Raw genomic sequence first — 15,597 nt, 5'->3', positions numbered from 1 at the left:
GAGTTTTGACACATGTATAATGACATGTATCCATCATACAATAGACACAATAGTTTTGCTGCCCTAAAAAAACCCCTCTGTGTTCTACCCATTCATACCTCCTTTCCTCCTGGCTGCAAACCTATCCTCTGGAAATCACTGTTTTGTTTCTGTTTTTAATTTGCTAGAGGTCATCTGCACTCCAGAGAGAGACAGAGAAGCAGAGGGACGGAAAGTGAGAAAGCACTGTTCCTCATCCCCATGGAGAATGGTCAGGTCGCAACCCTGTTTCTTCCTCCTTTGGGGATTTTGGGCACATATGCAAATGTGCCCAGCATGTTTTTCAGCCCTCCAGATCCAGGACTCGAACAGTGCAGTTGGGCATGTGGGATCCAGCTACCTTAACCACAAGACCGCCAGCTGGTCCACTACTATCTTTTTAATGTCTCCATCATCTTCCCTATTCCAGGATATCCTAGCTAGAATCATACTATGCAGCCCTTTCAGATTGCCTTCTTTCACTAGCAGTATGCAGTTAAAGTCCCTCCATGTCTCTGAGGCTTGAGAACTCATTTATTTGTATTGCTAAATGATACCACATTGTATGGATGTACTATAACTTGTTTATCCATTCATTTTCTGTTAAATACTCCGTATGTGCTCTGCAGTCTACCAAGTTCTGTGAGGAAAACCTCATAGGAAAAAACAAAAAAACAAACTTCAATACCTTTATCCTCAAGGTTAGTCTAATTATGGAGTAATATTAAACAAAAAAATAAAATATTTTCAAGCAGTGAAGTAAGAGTTTGTATTGAACAAATGTGACCAAGACAAGTGCTGTTTTCAAGGGAACATGAATCTTCTGAAATCAGATACTTTTTTTGTATGTATTTGTGTCCAAAGTTTAAGACATTCATGACATTCTCAAAAGGATGAATTACCCTTACTCCCCACCCCCGGTTTTAATTTTTCAGAGAGATTTTTTTGCTATAGTGAGCATGCGTTCACTAGAGAGACAGAGAGCAAAATATCACCCCCCACGGGGAAGGCCATGCCACAATCCCTTCTCCTCCACTTTCCTCTTGGGATTTTGGGAACATATGCACACGCACCCAGTGTGAGTTTTAAGCTGCCAGATCTGGAACGTGAACCACAGTCAGTCATGTGGGAGTCCAGCGATGTAACCATTACACCATCTGCTGGCCCCCAAATAATGAGAGATGAGGATGGTGCCCATGGTCACCTGTTTCTCGTGGAGACGCGTTCGTGAAGGAGGTGGGACTTGACTTGAGAACGGAAGGGGAGTAGGACTTGGTTAGGCGGAGCGATGTTCGGCAGCACCTGGCGAGGATGAAAGCCATCTGGCTGTGACCCAGTGAGGAAAGGTGATTTACTCCGAGTTGGAAAGGGATGAGAAGTAAGGCTGGCTCACAAGGGGAATCTCTCAAAGTGCAAGAGATAGTTCATCTGGGATTACAAACCGTGAAATCGCTTGTTTGTCTCAGTCAACAGGTACCTCATGCCAGCTGTTAGTGAGCACACATGCATGCATGTGCGGGCATGCACACACACACACACGAGCACTAAGTAAGATATATTTTCTTTAAGAAATACAGGAGAGGACAGCCACATAGCATGGTGGTTAAGGGAGTCATTTCCTACAGGACTGAACACAGTTCGAATCCTGGCCCCAGCAGGATACTCCAGGCACATGGGCATGTGTGTTTCAAAACTCAATGAGATGGAGAAATAAGGAGAAGGGGTGGAGGCATGACCACGCCCCATGGGGATGCATTCTCCATCTCTGGGTCTCTCTGGAGGGTACCTGCACTCTAGCAATTTTTTTTGAATTCTTTTTTTTTTTTTTAGAGGTTTTTGCTATAGAGCATGTGTGCTCACCAGAAATACAGAGAGACAGAGAGACAGAAAGCGAGAAATCACCCCCGGGGGGATGGCCACACCACAGTCCCTTTTCCTCCATTCTCCTCTCGGGATCTTGGACACGCACGCACACGTGCCCGGTGTGAGTTTTAAGCCACTGGGTCCGGTACGCGAACTGCGGTTGACTAGGGAGTCCAGCGATATAGCCATTATGCTAACTGCTGGGCCCTCTAGCAATTTTTTTTTTTTTTTTGGAGAGGTTTTTGCTATAGGGTGCATGCGCTTGCCAGACAGACAGAGAGACAGAGAGACAGAAAGCGAGAAATCACACCCCAGGGGGGTCAGCCATGCCGCAATCCCTTCTCCTCCATTCTCCTCTTGGGATCTTGGGCATGCATGCACACGCACCCGGCGTGACTTTAAGCCACCGGGTCCAGGACTCGAACCGTGGTCAACTACATGGGAGTCCAGCAACATAGCCATTACGCTAACTGCTGGTCCCTAGCAATTTAAAAAAAAAAAAAAAAGAGAGAGAGAAGAAAAAAGAAATATGAGGGGGCTTCAAGAAGTTCATGGAGAAAATGGAATTAAAGTGAGAATTAATATGGTGCAAAAAAAAAAAAAAAAAAAAAGAATCCATGCAGGGTTTTTTTCCTAATGCACATTTTCCACAGACTTTTTGAAGGTCCCTCAGAACTAGAAGGGACTTCTAGTCTTTGTCCCCTCTTTACAGAGAAACCCCCCTACAAAGGGCTTTGGGTTAGAAAGTCAGGATAAAACCATGAACCCGGACCAGGAAAGAGGAGAAAGAGAGGAGGGGAGATGGGGGGCAGGAGGAGGGGTGGGTACCTCTGCTGGGTGACATTCTGGTCCCACACTTGGTTCTGAAAGCTTCGCCGTTCCCTCCATCTCACGGATGAGAGCGTGGTCTGCAAACCGTGCAGGCTTTGTAAATGCTCCTGCTCATAAGCTGTCCCATCTCGTGTGAGACATGATTCTTTTTCCTCTCTGCTTTTCTCAATCAAATTCATTCCTAAATGTCTGACTCGAATTTTAAGCTTTCTCTGATGGTCTCACCAGCCGGCGCTCTTCCCACGCCCTGACAGTCGGTAGGATTTATAATCCAATCTTCGCGTGACCCAGAGCAGGTGCCACGCGCACATCACAGGTTTGTGTTTTCTGGTCTCTGTCTTGCCTTCTACAATAAGACAGAGAGACAAAGGTGTTCACTGATAGGCACTTCACACTAAAATGGTATCTGGCACTTCCGGTGGCGTGGGGTTAAGGCAGCTAGGTCACACATGGCCAACTGTGTGGTTCACGTCCCACACTCGGTAGCTTGAGAAACACACAGAGCACGCGTCCATGTGGACCCAAGACCCTGAGAGATGGGGCAGGGATTGCAGCATGGCCATTCCCTGTGGGAGTGGGGGAGCTGCTTTCTCATGTCTCTCTGTCTCTCTCCAGCCAATACTCACACCCTCTGGCAAGATCGAGAGCGGGAAAGGTGTCTGGCACAGAGGAGGTATTCCATAAACACTTAGAAAATTATATCAACGACTAATAGGATTCTGGAGGGATGTTTTATACTATCAGTCATTGAAAAGTCGTGACACACTTTTACATAGAAAAACAGAAAAGTATGTCATGACTTTTCCAACAGCCCCTATATTTCCTACAGTTTTTAGCGTATTTATTCACACAGTGTGTGACCACTCAGTTACCGATGTGGGCTCCAGTCCAATGACCCTCGTTTGGGTGGGTCAGATACTGTTCCGCCGCCATTCCTATCCCTCTTCCTTTTCTTCATTATTTTGCCTCATTTCCTATGGACATCCTCTTCTCTGGGTTTCAGATGATACGAAATACTGCTTACAAAAATGTATTTCTCAGGGCCAGCAGGTGGTGTGGTGGATAAGGGCGCTGGATTCCCACATGGCCAACCATGGTTCAAGTCCTGGACCTAGTGGCTTGCTTTTTCACGTTCCCTTTCTCTCTCCCTCTCTCTGATGGTCAAATAATAATAATAATAATAAAAAAGTGTATCTCTCCAGACGTTTTTGGAAGACGGGGTGAAAGCAAGCCCTCTCTGCCGTCTTACTCGGCCTCCCCAGCAGAATTGACTTTGGAGTCTAAGCGCCCACTAAGCGCCCCCAGGCTCCTGTGGCTGTAAACAGACCACAGCTCTGGCTGCTGAAGGAGACGGGCTGGCCCTTTGCCCAAGTTTGCTCCATGCACTCTCCCAAGAAGAACTACGTGTGAGGCCAGCAGGTGCAGCAGTGTTAAGGCACTGGATTCCCACATGGCCGACTGCAATTGGGTCTGGACCTGGTGGTTTGAAAATCATCCTGGGCACATGTATGTGCAAGCCCAAAATCCCAGGAGAAGAATGGAGGAGAAGGGATTGTGGCATGACAGTCCCCCCGGGGGTGAGTTCTCACTTTCCCTCTTACTATCTGTCTCCGGCAAGTGCATGCACCCTATGACAAAAATCTTAAAAAGGAAAACAGGAAAGGAAAGAATAACCACCTGCACCCTCTGCTGTTTGGTCTCTCGCTCGATCTTGTTCATTCATGACACCCAGATGCTGGGCCGAGTTCCGCAGAAGACTTGGCCTTAAAGGTGGTGTCCTCAGCCTTTAAGTCCGAGACCTGCAGAGAGAACATGGGCAAGCAGGTGAGAGGGCAGGCCAGGACAAAAACCCTGAGCAGGTCGTGGGTGATGCTGAGCTCTTTCTAGCTCCCTACAAGTGAGACCGCAGAAGCATCTGCGGTGGGCCAGCACCATGGCTCAGCAGCAAAGTGCTGCCCACGAGAAGCTAGATCTTGCATGGTGACCGTGGTTCAAATCTTCATACCCCGTCAGCTGAAATGCACTGGGCACATGTGCGAGTGCTCAGGTGCTGACAGGCTGGGGGACCAGGGAGAGGGACGGTGGTGTCACCAGGCCCCTCGGAGGGTCCTCTTCTCCTGCTCTCATTCTCACATGCACTTGTGCACACACACATAGGCTCCATCATGAACCAAGGGCGAGAGTCAGGGGCCCAGGTCTCAGCCCTGTGGTTTGCAGAAGTCTATTTTCTCGTTTTATTTGAGTTTTGAGGATTTTTGAGTTGACTCATTCCACAGACTGGCGTTGTCTTTTCCCAGATCAGAATGTTAATGCATTAATCTGGGGTGAAAGATAACCCCTTACAGGGCCCAAATATTAGGTCCAGGGCACTCACCTACCTTCCAATGTATTTGAAACTGACCAACTAGGCTTGTAACGAGAAGGCAGCTTGCTAAGCATAGAATTAGTCTTGAGATGGACTTTCTGTGGGGCATAGCCTAGCCCGATTCACACACAGGCCCTATTTTAAAGATAACTTCCCAAAGGAAAAAAAAAAAGTTAGTGTGGAGACACAAACACATTCGCCTTTGCTTTTTGTTCTAAATTTCACGAAGACTACTGACCATTTACATTTGCCAGTATAAAATGCCTCTGTTTTAGTATTTTAAAAAACATAATTAAAATTTTAAATGTCAAAGTATGTGATCACTGCAAGAAATAAAAAAACACTTCAAAGAAAAAGTTATGAATCTCCTGCCTCTGCGGCCATCTTGGTTCGCAGCCCTGCAGTGACGGGTGTGGAGACCTGGCAGCCGGCAGCCTCCCGCACCATGGCCGGGCTCACACAACGGGCTACGGGACAGTCGGGGTGTTCAGATTTCCTTAATAATCATACAGTCCCCTGACTCTCAACTTACTAATACATCAATAGACACTTCCCCGAGCCTAGGGTACAAAGAAGACTTGCTACTTTTAGCGGCTAAATAATATTGGATCATTTCTCAGCCTTCCCTGTGGCGGGTGTAGTCCCATCACTGAGCTACAGCCCGGGAGGGTGGACAGAAGGCCTAGGCCTGACGCCCCCGGGGTCCTCCTTTCTTTCCTGTCTGCCAGCTGAAAGGAAGGGCTCTGAGGCTCCTGCTCACACTGAGGGGGTCCTGGGTCCCTGAGTCACCGTGTGGAAGGCCACCTGCTCAGCAGTCACACTGGATGCTGGAAGAGCAAGAGATGAACTGCCCCGTTAGGCCACCGTTAGCTGTGACCGTGGGTTGTGCTGCCTAACCAAGGATAGGGCTTCCGCTGTGTGTGTGTTTCCGGTTTTTATGGAAAACCACGATAAAATCCGAGATGCCCTTCCGTCAACCGTGCAGTTGCTTGTTATATATCCTCTTAATACAAATCTAAGGAAAGATCTGTGTGATGCAAAACATGACTAGATTTATAGAAAATTAATGCAGAGTCCAGGGTCTGGCAGGTGTCATGGTGGTTAAGGATGCTGGACTCACATGGGCGACTGTGGTTCAAGTCCCGGGCCTGGTGGCAACTTGCTTTCTTGCTTTCTCTCTCTCTCTCTCTGTCTCACTCTCACTCTGTCCCTCTCTGATCAAATTAAAGGTAAATAAATAAAGTTAAATACAATAATTCTTATAAAAATATTATCAGAGTCCAAACCACCTACCTTACCCGTCAGAAGGAACGCACAGGATCCAGGGAAAAAACTGTCTGGCTGACATTCAAATGTTCTACTTATGACTATGTAATATCACTTCGTTTGATCACAGCACAAACTTGATTTCTTTTCTCCGAGAATTTAAGAAACCAGTTTTCTTTTTTTTTTTTTTTTTTTGAGAGAGGTTTTTGCTATAGGGTATGTGCGCTTGCCAGACAGACAGAGACAGAGAGACAGAAAGCAAGAAATCACCCCCCAGGGGGGATGGTCACACCGCAATCCCTTCTCCTCTGTTATCCTCTCGGGATCTTGGGCACGCATGCACACGCGCCCGGCGTGAGTTTAAGCTACCAGGTCCGGGACTCGAACTGCGGTCGACTATGTGGGAGTCCAGCGACATAACCATTACACTAACTGCTGGTCCCTAGAAACCAGTTTTCATTTTGAGCGCTGTACTTGAACCAGTCGTCCTGAACTAACCACTCGAACTGTAGACGTTTCGTTGTTTGGACAGGCAGAAAAGCTATCCAAATAATTATTTTGGCATTTCTTGCTTCAAAGGTAGATAAATTACAAATGGAAAACAGATGGGAAAGTGAAAGAAAAGGAGGATTGAAGGAAATTAGCAAGAGCCGTGTTTCAGTTTTCAAACACCCTAATGTGGGGTCGTTGGAAAAGTCATGATGTGATTTTCTATACAAAAACGTGTCGCGGCTTTGCCGACGACCGGATGCGTGTCGTCACAACGGTGTTAGCAGTAGTCAGCACTGTTTGAGTGCTTTATTCAAACGTGAACCCCAAGAACCGCTTCGTGGTGCCTACTTGCATTTGAAACTGAAGCTACATTGACTTTACGGCAGAGGCAGGTGTTGGAGTGAGCCTAAGAGAGCGGGGCAGTCTGGGGCAGAAGTCCAGCCATCAGCTCATCGGTAAATGGGGTAAAGGGTGTTTCTTTGGGAGACTCTTTTTTTTTTTTAAGAGTTATTTAATTTTATTATACACATGCGCGTGCGCACACACACACACACACACACACACACACATGTGTGTGTGTGTGTGTGTGTGTGTGTGCGCACGCGCATGTGTATAATACCAGCGCCTTAACCACCCCGCCACCTGCTGGCCCCGAGGGAAACTCTTACCGAGGTATGTACACCCCACGGCGAGGCGGGACTAGCAGAACACAGCAGCACAGGACCTCGGCGTTCTGCCCGCAGCTGACCTCTCCAGGATGCCCAGATCACATTGCTGCAGTTGAGGCTCAGTATGGGCTGCTGGAGGGACTGACCTGGAACTATACACACACAGACCTGAAAACACTCGCGAAAAAATACGCTTACAGGATTCGGTAACCTGACTCTATGCTAAAAAGGCTGTGAAATGCTAACCACGGAGTCACCTGTTTCACTAACAAAGAGATTAAATATGCTAATACTGTAAGCATTCTGTATAATTTCTCCAAATTTTATAAAACGATACAAAGGGGCCAGCCCATGGCCTGGTAGTAGAGGCAGCCTGGTGGTTAAGACAGCTGGGTCCCATCTGGCTGACTACTCAGATCAAATCCCAGAGCCAGTGGCCAGAAACAAGCCTGGTATGTGTGCATGTGTGCCCAAAATCCTGGAGGAGAATGCAGGAGTAGGGACTGCAGTGTGGCAGTGCTTTTGGAGGGTGTTTGCTTGCTTTCCCCTCTTGTTGTCTCTCTGTTTCTCTCCAATGAGGACACACATCCCTGGACAAATTAAAAATAAAAAGACAAAAATATGTATGTCTGGTGGGGTGCTAAATCAGGTGGGAATGACACGCTATCCCACCAAGGACCCGCATTTAGCAAGCCCGTGGGTCACGTATACAGAACTGGAGAGTTACTGTCCTGCTTTCAGTTCACTCTATTAGGTGGGTACTTACTCAGACTTGAACCCTTTGAGCTTTTGTTTTCATTTTCTACCCACGTGGACGCCTACTCAAAAATATTCACCGCTTCTCCACGGCTTATGGAAGTAGATTCAGCTACCTCTGCTTGGCACTAAAGGCCCTCGCCACCCAGGACAGCCCAATCGCCTACATGTGTTCTGAGCTCACCGCTGCCTGACCTCCGACATCAGGCCCCTGGCTGGGCAGGCCATCTCTTTGCAGTCATTCCGCGTGCCATGCTCAGTCCCAGGCCCTTCCCTCTTGCCTGACTCCTCTCCCTCCACCCACTCCCTCCACTCCATGCAATCCTAAGGGCTCTGTGGCATAGCCCAGCACTCCCAACCCTCCCCCAAGTGGCAGTCTGACTCCCCCGTTCCCAAGGAAAGAGGACCAGGTGCCAGCTTCCTGGGCGTACACTTGCACAGGGCCCCACCTTCAGAAGGACTGCTTTAATCTCTGCAGTTCATCTCGAAATTCTTCATACTTCCCGAATGAGAGGACCCTGTTTGCACTGTACACTGGGCTCCGCAAACGATGCCCCAGACCTGTGCGTGGGAACGACTCAGGTGGGCAGCGCCAACACGTGGCCTGTTTCCATTTAGTTAAAATGAAGACACGTCAACCACCTGGAGCCCTTCGGGTGTGCACAGCCGTCTCACGCGCATCCACTCAACAAGCCTGGGGAGGAAGGGCGGGACACTCCAGCAGTCTCCACTGAGGCACTGCTCAATCGATCGAGAATGTTTTTTTGGTTTTGTTTTTCTTTTTGTTTTTGTTCATTTTGTTTTGTTTTCCTTTTAAATTTTGTTTATGTTTCAGCTCTTGCTTTGTAAAACTCTCCACTCTGAACGTCCACTGTGTCGGAAATCCCCTCCTGAAACAAATTTTCACAAATGATTGGGTTCCAACAACCGCAATCTATTCCCTCCCAGTCCCGGAGACTGAACGGCCCGGGTGCAGGTGTCGGCAGGGCGTGCTCCCTCTGAGACCTGTACGGAGCTCTTCCCGTCTATTCCGAGGGTCTGGTGCTTGTCGTCGCCATTCCTGGCTTGCAGATCCGTGGCCCAGTCCCTCCTGTCCACGGGGCACGCTCCCTGGGTCTCCGTCTTCACCTCGCCATCTTGAGGACATCAGTCTCTCTGGATTAGCGCCCACCGAGCTCTAAAACGACCGCATCTTAGTGACCTCTGCCATGACCCAGCTCCCAGCGAGGTCGTATTCGGAGGTACTGGGAGTTAGGACTTCAACGCAGCTTTGGGAGCAGGGCCGCAACTCAGCTCCTAACACTTCCTCCTGCGCTATTAGTCAGGAAGCCCTGTGGGCACCAGCCTGGAATGTGCTTGAAGCCAGTCGTGTCTGCTAGTCACTGTCACCGCTCTGGCTGAGGTCCCCCTCGCCCTTTGCGCCCTAGTCTTTGTGCCCCTCTTTGCAGCCAACAGAGTTTGGTTTTGGATGCGTGCACTCACCAGACAGAGAGAGAGAAATCACCCCCCGGGGGGATGACCACGCCACAATCCCTGTTCCTCCATTCTCCTGCTGGGATTCTGGGCACGCGGGCTGGCCCTGTGGGATCTAGCGCCTTAACTTCCACATCACTAGCTGCTTGCCAACAGAACTTTGAAAAGCCTGTACTGGGACCAGCAGTTGGCATAATGGCTATGTCGCTGGACTCCCATGTAGTCAACCACAGTTCTAGTCCTGGACCTGGTGGCTTAAACTCATGCGGGCACGTGTGCATGTGTGCCCAAGATCCCGAGAGGAGAATGGGGGAGAAGAGATTGCGGCATGGCCATATTTCTCGCTTTCTGTCTCCCTGTCTCTGTCTTTCTGGTGAGCGCAGGCACCCTATAGCAAAAACCTCTCCAAAAAAAGAAAAGCCTATACCCGCTCTTGTCACTCCCTGACTTCCCATTTTCTCTGGGCAAATCTCCACCCTTTGACCAGGTTTAGGAGGCCTCGCACACATGGCTCCACTAGCTCTCTGACTCGCCCACCTGCCCGATTCTCCCTGATGCCTGCACACAGCCCTCCGCTCCCGCAGACAGACTCTGCCTCAGGTAGGGGCCACCACCGCTCTCTCTCACCCTCTCTGGGCCTCCCCACCGCCCAGCCAGTCGTGTCTGCTAGTCACTGTCACCGCTCTGGCTGAGGTCCCCCTCGCCCTTTGCGCCCTAGTCTTTGTGCCCCTCTTTGCAGCCAACAGAGTTTGGTTTTGGATGCGTGCACTCACCAGACAGAGAGAGAGAAATCACCCCCCGGGGGGATGACCACGCCACAATCCCTGTTCCTCCATTCTCCTGCTGGGATTCTGGGCACGCGGGCTGGCCCTGTGGGATCTAGCGCCTTAACTTCCACATCACTAGCTGCTTGCCAACAGAACTTTGAAAAGCCTGTACTGGGACCAGCAGTTGGCATAATGGCTATGTCGCTGGACTCCCATGTAGTCAACCACAGTTCTAGTCCTGGACCTGGTGGCTTAAACTCATGCGGGCACGTGTGCATGTGTGCCCAAGATCCCGAGAGGAGAATGGGGGAGAAGAGATTGCGGCATGGCCATATTTCTCGCTTTCTGTCTCCCTGTCTCTGTCTTTCTGGTGAGCGCAGGCACCCTATAGCAAAAACCTCTCCAAAAAAAGAAAAGCCTATACCCGCTCTTGTCACTCCCTGACTTCCCATTTTCTCTGGGCAAATCTCCACCCTTTGACCAGGTTTAGGAGGCCTCGCACACATGGCTCCACTAGCTCTCTGACTCGCCCACCTGCCCGATTCTCCCTGATGCCTGCACACAGCCCTCCGCTCCCGCAGACAGACTCTGCCTCAGGTAGGGGCCACCACCGCTCTCTCTCACCCTCTCTGGGCCTCCCCACCGCCAGCAGCACTCCCCTTCGCTACTCACCCTCAGGGCTGGCTTCACATCACTTCCATTGGGACATCCCCACCCTGCAAAATTAGCAATAAGGGGGTGGCCACAACCCTCTCCTTTCTGCTGTCCACCACAGGTACCCTGGAATCACCAGTCCTGAACTCTCTGCCTTGCCCACTTTCTCCACCCCTAAAAGGCAAGACATTCAGTCGGTCCTCCCGACAAAGCCCTGCGGTCCCCTGGAGTAGAATAAAAATTGACCTAATCGTTCTTCTTGTTCATTTGTCTAAGTGTGCTTATTGCTTGAGGGAGGAGAGAGAGAGGGAGAGAGACCCAGCGAAGGGTCTTTGCACCGCAACCCGTCCTCTGCCGGCCTGACTCACAGGCTTGGCAGGTGGCCCGTGGACAGGGCTGCTGCGCCCGAACCGGCACCTTCCCAGGGGTCCTGGGGCCTTGCCCGACACCCGCCTCTGCCGCACACCGTGAATTTGGATCCCCCACGGTACCGGTACCGTTCCCAAATGCAAACACTAACAGCCTTCGCCTGTCGCTAACGGGCAGCCCTCCTTTCCCATGGCTGAGGCTACCACTGAATTTTGTGAGGCTTCGGGGTTCCCCTCCCATGCACCTCCCCCTCGGCCCGCAGGGCCTTGAACACACCACACTGTTCCTGTGTATTCGCTTGTCTCTCCGGACGGGCCCACAGTGCTGAGTGCAGTGCCAGGCGTGGAGTGACCCTCTAACGACTGACCTCTAAACGAATAATGATGGAATAAAAACAGTTTCAGAGAAGTTAAGAAATTTGCCCATGAGCACACAGCAAGAATGGTGGAGAGATGGTTTAGCGTGGATTGGCCTAACTCCAGAGGCCACGTCCTTCACGTCTTCCCAGCGCGTGACGAGCTGTAGGCGCCCAGTGTCCAGACCTTGACTTGTCACAATAGTGTCCTCAGGAAATAGTTGTCAAATGCATTTTTTTTTTTGAGAGAGAGAAAAGAGGATAAAATAACAAAAGAGGGAGTAAAGGGTATATTATAAAAGTAAAAGAAAGAAAATGGAAAACGGAGAAAAAGGAGAGGAGAAATGGGAATAAGAGAGAAGGCAAGGAAACGCCTTGCTCCTCTGCCTGGCCTTACATGCCGGCGTATCTGGGTCTTACTCTTGCCGTCAGCATTTACTGAGCTGCTAAAAAGTGACACGAATTGTTCTAGACGTTTGGGGTACGTCAGAAAAGAAAACAGGCAAAGGCTTAATGGGACATGCATTCTAAGAGATTCAGACAATTTAAAATAAACTTTAAAAATTGGGCCCAGGTTAAGGTTCTGGATCCCACATGGCCAACCATGGTACGAGTCCCAGGCCGAGTGGCTTGAAAATCAGGCTGGTGTATGTGCATGTGTGTGCCCAGAATCCCCAGAAAAGGGATTTAGGGGTGGTGATCCCATGGGGTGCAGTGCATGATTCATTACCTTCCCTCTCTCTCTGGAGAGTGCACAGGCCCTATATAAAACTAAACATATGTATAAATAAAAATATCTAAATAAAAATTAGATGATAAATGCTATGCAAAATAGCAGACTAGGATAGAGTAGAGATTCTTGTCCTGGAGTGCCAACCCACAGGGCTTTATGAATAGAATTCAGGGAAATCCATGAGCTGGGATGGGGGAGGAAAAGGACACCTTTATTTTCATTCATCCCTTTTTTTTTTTTTTTTTTTTGAGAAATTTTTGCTATAGGGCACATGCCCTTGCTGGAGAGACAGAGAGATGGAAAGCAAGAACCACCCCCCAGAGACGATACACTGCAATCCCTTCTCTGTTCTCCTCCTGGGATCTCGGGCACATATGTACATGTGCCCGGTGTGAGTTTGAAGCTACTGGGTCTAGGACTTGAACCGCAGTTGGCCATGTGGGAGTCCAGCCATGTAACAGTGATGCCCTCTGCTGGTGCCTTCATGAATCTTAGACGTTCAAACCTGACTTGGTAACCTACCACAGCAGTAATCAGTCCCTGTGTTCCCAATGGACATTATGGCTATTCTGAATCTCACAGACATTGGCTACAGTGTCTTTGACTGTTGTTCATGCTAATTGCAACTTTGTGGCTCTTGGACCTGCCTTTAGAGCTTGTTATTGAATTTGTCAATAAAGAAACATGTGACTTAGCAACTGTATCTCAATTTATTAGTTTCTTTTGCAACCTTTTGTGCTTTATTCAATGTATTTAAAAACATTATTCTGAAGGCCAGCAGGTGCTGTGGTGGTTAAGGCACTGGATTCCCACAGGGCCAACCTTAGTTCTCATCCTGGACCTGGTGGTTTGAAAATCACATGAGCACATGTGTATGTGTGCCCCAAAGGCCCAAGAGGAGAATGGGGGAAAAGGTGCTGTCACACAGCTATCCTGCCTCCCCACTAGGGGGGTGGTGATTTCTCACTTCCCCTCTTCCTGTCTCGCTCTGGTGAGTACATGAGCCCTATGGCAAGGACCTTAAAAATGAAAGAAGGGAGGACCAGCAGTTAGCGTAATGGCTATGTCGCTGGACTCCCATGTAGCCGACCGCGGTTCGCGTCCTGGACCTGGTGGCTTAAAACTCACGCCGGGCACATATGCATGCGTGCCCAAGATCCCGAGAGGAGAACGGAGGAGAAAGGATTGCGGCGTGGCCATACCCCCCTACCGGGGAGTGATTTCTCGCTTTTTGTCTCTCTGTCTCTGTCTGTCTGGCGAGCGCACGCACCCTATAGCGAAAACCTCTCCCAAAAAAAAAAAAAAAAAATGAAAGAAGGGATCAGTAGACTTTACCAGACTCCTACTTAACCAAAAAAGGTTAAGGACACCCAGTAAGGGAAAGCAGGGTGCAGCGGGGACAGAGGAGTGGGGGACAGGCTGCAATATTAAGCAGGGGGAGCAGGGTAGGTCTCACGACCGGTGCCTCATTGGGCCCAGGTTCCCAGCACTTGCTCTTCTCGGCCGTCCCGTCCTTGCCTGATTTTGCCCAGCCTCAGACTCACGTGCTGGGTACCATCTCGTTACCCACAGCCCATCTCGCCCCCTCGCTGAGCACCACCTTCCCCTCGCAGGTTATTTACCGCAGGGTTTAGTGTTCAGGAGTTTATAATCAGTGAAATAACATCAAAAGAACACAAAGACGTTGAATAATTATTTTTTAAAGAAAGCCCTTACCCTTTGTTGTCTTTCTGTCTTCTATGTAAATATCCAGGGAAACTAGCTCCATGGGCGAGGCAGTGCCCGTCTCCCAGAGAAAAGGCAGGCAGGCAGGCCGGCAGCTCCCGGAAGCTGACGAGCTGTATTACCCAGGGCAGACGGGATGCGAACTGAAGATATTGTCACACCCCAACCATTCTCTGAAAAGCCAAGTTCATCTCACACAGACAAAAATCCTTAGAATTCTATGACAAAAGATTCCTTGGTTTTTGGTTTTGTTTTCATTTATACTTTGAGGTTGTTGAAATATTTTTAAAAGATCTATAGATGGACTGTGATAAAAACACTGTCAAGAAATCACAAAATGAAATCCTTCTTTATATCAACTTTTTAAAGGTTGTGTTATAGGGCTCATACGCTCACCAGAGAAAGACAGAGTAAGAGAGAGACAGGGAATATGAGAACGTACCCGCCATGGGCGATGACTTCGTGGTCATCTTCTCTGCCATGGTCCCCTTGGGATTGGGGCATGCACACTTGCAAATGCACTGAGTGAATTTTTTCAAGCCGTAGGGTACAGGCCTTGAATTAGGTAGTGAGTCATGTGAGACTCAGCCACTTTAGCCACCATGCCAACCAGTGGCCCTATTCATCCTCATATTAATGAATACGCTCTTAGCTGCCGGTAATGAGATGCCCAGTGAAAGGTGTCTTAGCAAAGTCATCTCTCTTCTCAATGAGACCAGAGGTGAGTGGTTCCGAGGTTCGCTCACTGCTAAGATGTTACTCCGATCCCCCTCTCCAGCAATAACTCAAAGCATGCCACCCTCCTATGGCACAGCTGAAGTGGCAGGAAAGGAATGGGGTGGGCCTTCACTTCCTGTGGAACCCTCTTCCATCAGAAAGGAAAAGCTCTCCCCCCACCCTCAAGTTTCACCTTTTGTCTCATTGGCTAGAACTGGGTCACATGGCGACCGCTGGAACATATGATTGGTTTGCCACAAGTGACTTGAACTAATCACAGTTCACCTCCTAGGACACCCACATAAAATCAGAGTTTTCTAACTGAGGAAGAGGGGGAATCGCTGGGGACAGGCAACCACGTGTGTCTGCCACGTACAGTGAAGGCTTCGAAATTCTAGAAAAAGAATTCTGGTCTTAAAAATACAATTAAGCTTAGACATTACTGTAAGGAAAAGGCCTATTGATGAGCTGAAGCTGAAACAAGAGCATGGAACCCCCAGCTACATTCTTCCTTGCACCCCATCGTCTAATTTTTACATTCCTGC

The sequence above is a fragment of the Tupaia chinensis genome, unplaced genomic scaffold (assembly GCF_000334495.1).
Source record: "Tupaia chinensis unplaced genomic scaffold, TupChi_1.0 Scaffold000140_1, whole genome shotgun sequence".
NCBI classification, from domain to species: Eukaryota; Metazoa; Chordata; class Mammalia; order Scandentia; family Tupaiidae; genus Tupaia; species Tupaia belangeri.
This window is presented reverse-complemented; position numbering follows the sequence as displayed.